The sequence below is a fragment of the Gadus morhua genome, chromosome 18, assembly GCF_902167405.1.
Source record: "Gadus morhua chromosome 18, gadMor3.0, whole genome shotgun sequence".
In the NCBI taxonomy this organism is placed as follows: Eukaryota; Metazoa; Chordata; class Actinopteri; order Gadiformes; family Gadidae; genus Gadus; species Gadus morhua.
This window is the reverse complement of record NC_044065.1, coordinates 19,225,173-19,232,186: the sequence shown is the minus strand read 5'-3', so window position 1 is coordinate 19,232,186 and position 7,014 is coordinate 19,225,173.

The following is a 7,014-nucleotide window of genomic DNA, read 5'->3' as shown; positions in this document are numbered from 1 at the left end:
GGATTTCAGTAAGACACCACTTTTCAATTGTGTTATTTCTATGTGTCATCTTATGGTACGGCCACACCAACCGCGTTGCTCGCGTTAGGGGCGTTGAAAATCGTCATTTTTGCATAGGGAACCATTGGTTTAGGCGCGGTACACGCGTTGAAGCGTTGCGTTGGGGGCGTTAGGCGCGGCAGTTGCACGTAATTACGCACGTAAACGCAGTAACGCGCCCAACGCACCAACGCCCGGAGTTCAGAAAATTGAACTTTCAACGCTCCAACGCGTGACGCTTAGCCGCGGTGGCCAATCAGCGTGGAGCTTGACCCGACGTCACTGGCAGAGAGTAGTGAGCTTGCACAGAAGCATACGGCCGACATCTTTCTTTATTCTGGGTGGAAATAGTAACGTAGTTACGCCATTAAATGCGTTTATGGAAACATTTCTAGCGAGAAATGTGCATTTTACTTTCATAATGTTCGCTCGGTGAATGTGAAGGACGTTTGGTTTGATAGTTATGACGAAGAGGGAACGCTCCGTTCACTTGCATGGACAGAGTCTCTGGTTGCTAAGCAACCTCAACGTCTTGGCGGACTATATATCTGCTGATCAACACTACGAATGCTGGAAACACACCAGACACACCATGTGAAGTTATTTAACCCGATTATTGTTATTTATATCCGAGATTATTTAATCTAACCCGATCTAAACTCTATCACCCAAACACGGCGGCGTTTGGGTTTCCTACCTCGGACTCCAGCGCAGCCACGGCCGACATTTTTCTTTATTCTGGGTGGAAATAGTTACATAGTTACGCCATTAAATGCGTTTATGGAAACATTTTTAGCGAGAAATGTGCATTTTACTTTCATAATGTTCGCTCAGTGAATGTGAAGGATGTTTGGTTTGATAGTTATGACGAAGAGGGAACGCTCCGTTCACTTGCATGGACATGGACTCATCTAGCTGCGTTGGCGCGTTGACGCGTTGGAAGCGTTGAACCACCACACACTGGTCAAGCGTCAGGTTAGGCGCGTTACTCGCGTTGTCCAACGCGAGTAACGCGGTTGGTGTGGCCGCACCATTACGTTTTATATAGACGCACGAAAATGTATCAAAGGGTTGAGGGTTACCTTTGTGCTCTCATGAGAAGTGTGTTTGTAAAAATAGGCTATTGAATGAGATGAGTTAGTTTAGTTGCCCTTTCATAAGTTTATGCTAATTTGACCAATGTTATTTGTGGAGGACCTATATAAAAGGACATGGAGCTGGAGGGGAAAGTAGAGGCCCTCTGGGCAAAAAAAAAGTGGGAGAATTTAAAACAAAAATACAAGGTGAGTCCAGGTATCATATTTTACCTTAGCTTGCCTTAAAAAAAAAAAGCTCCTGAAAAGCAAAACTGTTTATTCGTAATCTCTTCAAAAGAAAATCTGGAGACTTGTATAGTGCATTTCAGATCCCAGTAAACCACATACGTAACTGATGAATAAAAAAAGGCCACAGCGAACTAACGTTGTAACCTGTGAATCATAGTTATCAGATGTTTCTTTGTTTTAGGAATTGAAAGCCCCAAGGACAGGCGTAAGCACAGAGGGAGGAGAGGCCACTGCAGCAAACTTGAAGTGGTTTGTACTCATGGATGAGGTGATGGGGCACCGCCCAGCGATCACTCTACCAAACCCCATCTCCTCAGCCATGGTAACAAACTCTGCTGCAGTGGCTTCTCCTCAGGAGAAAGAGGGGGAGTCCACTCCGTGCTCCAAACCAAAGAGGGAGCCGGAGTGGCTCTCCTATGTTAGGAAAATGGAAGAGAAGGAAGAGGAAAAGGAAAGGAGAGCGGACGAGAGAGAGGAGCAGAAAGAGAGAGAGGAACTACAAAGAGAAGAGAGGAAGGAGAGAGAAAAGAGAGGAAGACAGAAGGAGAGAGAGAGAGTGGCGAGAATGGATGGATGCGAGGCAAAGAGAGGAAAGAAGAGAGAGAGCGGAGAGGGACAGGGACAATATGGCCAGGGAGGAAAGGCTGCTTGCCCTCTTAGAGGCCATAACAAAAAATATTAAATAAAGTCTATTTGAACCGTTTCCTCTTTTGTTGCAGATAATTCTGAAGGATTATAAAGAGTAAAGGGAGGCAGTAATAACATGATATTGAAATATAATATAATTAAATGATTTAATTTATGATTTAGTTATCATGTTAGATCTAATTAAAACTGATCAGAAAAATCAAAGGTGAATTAAAAACATGCCAAATATGTACAATAACAAGCATTGATTTGGCTAGAATAAAGAGATATCAATATAACTATGTACATTAATTGGTTATCATGTTAGATCTAATTAAAACTGATCAGAAAAATCTAACTGAAGTAAAAAAAAATATATATATAACTATGTACATTTATTTGTTATCATTTATATCTATTTACATTTGTGTGCTATAACTATCAACATATTTTTTTTATGTTTTTTATTTTTTTATATTTACAAGATAATCAACAAAATCAACAATAATCATGTAGAATCAGAACAGGAATCCTGAGCTCAGGAGCATGAGCAGCAGACACTGCAGCTGCGAGTCTGTCCCGAAGAGTGTCCCCCGACTGCTGCTGGCACTCTTGGGCAACCTCATCCCCATCTCCGTTGTCGTCCTCCTCCTCAGGCTCCAGGATGTCCCCAGTGCCGATGCACAGGTTGTGTAGGAAGAGGCAGTCGATGATCACCTCTGACACAAACTCCACCTTCACCTCAAGGGCCTTTAAAAAGATGGAGTGCCACCTGGTCTTCAGCACCCCAAAGGCCCTCTCCACCACACACCTTGCCCTCGCATTATAGCGGCCCTGGACAGCGTTGCGGACAGGTAGGGGGTCAGCAGACGGATCGGCTGAGCCAGGCAAGGATACCCTCCGTCGCCAAGGAGGCACCAACCTGGAGGGGGGTAAAGCTGGTGCACGTAGGAAGGGCTGCTCTTCAGGACCCTGGCGTCGTGCACCGAGCCAGGGAAGCCCACGTGCACGTCCAAAAAGCGACCTTCATGGTCGCAGATGGCCTGAAACTATGGAGTGGAACAGCTTTCGGTTGAAGTAATCTGCAGCAAAGGCTCCTGGGGGCACAATGCGAACGTGGCATCCATCAATGGCCCCTGCCACATTGCCAAAAGCCGGGGATCCTGCCAGCTGCTGGAACCCAGCCCCAATTTCTGGCAGCTCATCCCTGCTCGGAAAGTGGATCTGCTGCCTGAAAATTTACTGGATGCCTTTGCTCACCCTGTGGACCAAATCGTGGCATGTCATGCGGGGAATGTCGAAGGCCTCCGACACCACTCGATAGGACGTTCCACACGCCAGCCAGAACAGGAACACCAGCACCTCAAAGGCCTTCCCCCACCCGTGGTCGACCGGCCCCTGGAGACGGTGGACCAGGCTATCCTGCGTAGGCCTGGAAAGGCGGAAGTCCTTCCTTAGGTCACCGTCTTCAAAGTAGAGGCGCACCAGGGGAACATGAATGTTCAGCCTGGAATATGGCCCTTTGCACCAACCTGTAAATTATAATTATACATTCAATATCATTATTTATTCCAATCATGTATTTATTTATTTATTTGTTCATTGTTTATTTAAATGTATGTTCTTATATATTAAAGCATTTAATCACATCAAATTATTTGTGTACTGCGTTAATGATTTATTCATATCTATTTATTCTTACTATGTATGTAGGCTATTAGATTATTTATTTAAATGTATTCCTACTTATAGTCTTATAGCCTGTAAATGCTTCTGCCTATGGTTTCTGCCATATTATGAATAGTATTCATATCAAGTGTATTGATCAGTATTACATTAACAATGACTATTTATTCTTATCACTACTGTAGGCTTCTCATTAGTCTGTGAGGAGAAAATGAAGCGGTGTTCTAGACGCTCAAATAGATAATAATCTAGGATTGCCATACTCTTATCAATTGTTGGCAGCACTTTGATACAGTTTACCTAACAAATAGGGTACTTACTTCAGTGCTACAACACAAATGTCCGTACACGGCAACCATGTATCGACGGCGAGCTGACTCCCTCCTTCGTCTCCGCGCTGCTGCGGCTCTCCTACGGCTGGTCAGGTACATTTTACGAACGCGATGATAAAACAATAAAATAACAAATCTATCAAAATGATTGGAAAATATATAAAATCTAAATCAAAAATGGAAATATAAAAGGCTGTCTGTCTAATCTAACTAAATCTATCTATCGGTCTATTTATCTGTAGGCTAGGTATGCAGGTAGGTATATATTCTGTATTAACTGGCAATCTAGCATTAGGACAAAGAAGAGGAAACGCGGGAAAATCTGACAATAGACAAGAATAATATAAAATAATTAATATTTTTTTTAATAATTGTTTTAACATATCACCGCAAATCCTTAGGTTGAAGGTGTACTGTGACGTTAAATGTGACGTTTATATATTTATTTATAATATTTATTAACGGCGCCCGGCCGGTAGGTTATTGACACGTCATTTGATTCACGTCATCTGAGGTGGTTAAGTAAGGACGGTCTTCTGAACGTCGATTACTCAAATGGATTATTCAATCATTATTTAAGGATTCGAGAAGTAAGCCAAATATTTAGTAGGTAGTAAGCAGTAAGCAAGTAGGCGGTTTCGAACACACCCTACTTGTTTTTCGTTGTGCCCGGCTGTAGCGCTCATCTGGCTCTGTTGCAGGGTGTCATCAACCATGGTCTTAAGGCATAGCCACTGTCTCCTCCTGTCATAGAGGACATTAGTTAGGGCAATACAGTATGTTTTAACCTAAAGTAGAATTCATGTGTAGTTCTCACCTAACAACCAACCACCGGGCATTTCTCCCTCATTAAATTGAATGCCTGATCCTGAATTCATAAGAACAAAAGGAGTCGTGGGTGCTACCCGGCCACTTCGCAACAAGGTCTGTCACTCGGAGCGTTGCATCACATATGACCCGTGTGTTTATCGAGTGGAAATTTTTCCTGTTCACAAAGGCCTCCTCCTCATCATTTGGTGCCTATGGAATTAAAATGTATGGAATAATTCATACTTAAGGTACCGCTTCAAGCACCACGTGAAATGTTTTTTGATTCAAGCTGATACGTTCATAAACAGCACAAACAGATTTGCAAAAAAATTCAAATAAATAACATTATCTTACTTTGATTGCAATATGTGTCCCATCAACTGCCCCCAGCACATTTGGAAATCCGGCTATTTCAAAAAATTGCTGTTTGGTTCGAATGCATTCTGCGTCTGTTGCTGGAAACTTGATGAACTGCCGTGCTCTTCTACAGAGTGCATTTGTAACATCTCTGACCACTCCGCTAACGGATGATTGGCTCACACCCAAGGTGCCCCCCACCACCATTTGAAAAGACCCAGAGGCAAAAAATCTCAGGGCAGCCATAATTTGCGTTACAACTGGAAGGGGTGACGATCGCCTTGTTTTCCTTTTCAGGTAATTTGATAGCATATCTGCTAAATAAATAATTGCAGGCCTAGGGAGCCTATATTGTCTAATCAACATGTGATCAGGGAGTATAAGCGGATCCATTCTGTCTCTCAATGGCCTTGGTGGATTTTCCTCCTAACTGCCACCCAAAGAACTTCCATCAAAAAAAAAAAGAGTGAAGTCATAGGCCAAGTCACTATGATTTCAGTGACTTGGCCTACTGAAATGATCTAATAATCTAAATAAATACAACTGCCTTCTTGATATTTAGAAAATTGAAGTATAATCAAAAATCCTTGATAACTATTACTTCTCAACACTGTCTGGTATTATCAATAGTAACTGACAGTTTAGGCCCATTTCATTTAATATTATATTATATAATATATATATATATATATAATAGTATGACAAGCTTAAATTCACAACATTGTTTAGCCTATAGTCTTGGGTTAAGCAATATATTAATGAATTCATATAAATGTCATATAGATATGTTTAAAGAAAGACTTACCTTTTAACTGCAGCTGGTTTAAGACTGGTGAAGGGTTATCTTAAAGTTGTGAAGAAATTTGAGAAGAAATTCAAGAACTTTGTCTTCAAGAATCTCATTTGTTCTTAAATACCTTCTTAGGAAAAAGAAGGTATTTAACACACTGTAAATGCAGGAAAAATGAGACAAACCCCAACCAAATCTTTTCAGGTCATTTGTCGTCCTCATATCTGTATTTGGACACAATTATTCGTCGTAGAATTCAGCAAGATTAAAAGTGCAAATACATCAACAAGATACGACAGTACGGTACCGGGACGGAGTAAGGCCGTGACGTACAAGTTGTTCTGTGCTGTGATTGGCTGAAGAGGAATAGTTAAATCGCCGCGTTCTAAAACTGGACCTTTCGATTTGACATGTTCAATCTCTGGCGACTCCTTGCAACGCCTTGCGACGCCTTGCAACGGCTTGCAACGACCCGTTCACACCGCCCCTGCGACGGTTTAAAACCGTCTCGTTGCAAGCCGTTGCAAGCCGTTGCAAGGTGAATCTTTGGTCTGAACTGGGCTTAAGAAGAAAGTAGAGAAAAAAGTTAAGAAACTAAGAAATTCTTCAAGAATATCAAATCTTCTTAAATTTTGTCTTAAGAACATCGTTAAGAAAAAAGTGCTATTTAAGAAGTCTTTTCTTCTTAAGAATGCTTTGTGAATCCGGCCCCTGAGCTGCCCCCACATAGCCCCTAGGAAGCAGGACCAAACATAGAAGCCGTAAATACTATACATAGCCACAAGGGGAGCAGGACCTTACTGAAGGCTGCAATAGCTACTCCATCCACAGAAGGCAGCATCACAGACAAGTGAGGAAGCCGAGGGTAATACGTCACACCGGCTCCGCCCACTTCACACAGGCCACGTGGATCTGACCATAATAGTCAACAGTAAATTAAAACTCGTCAGAATCTTCTAGCTGCTACCAGACAAAGGGTTAATGTTTTTGATCAGCTGGGAGACGCTCAGCACGTGTTCAACACGCTTCCAACTCCTTTTGCTCCGTA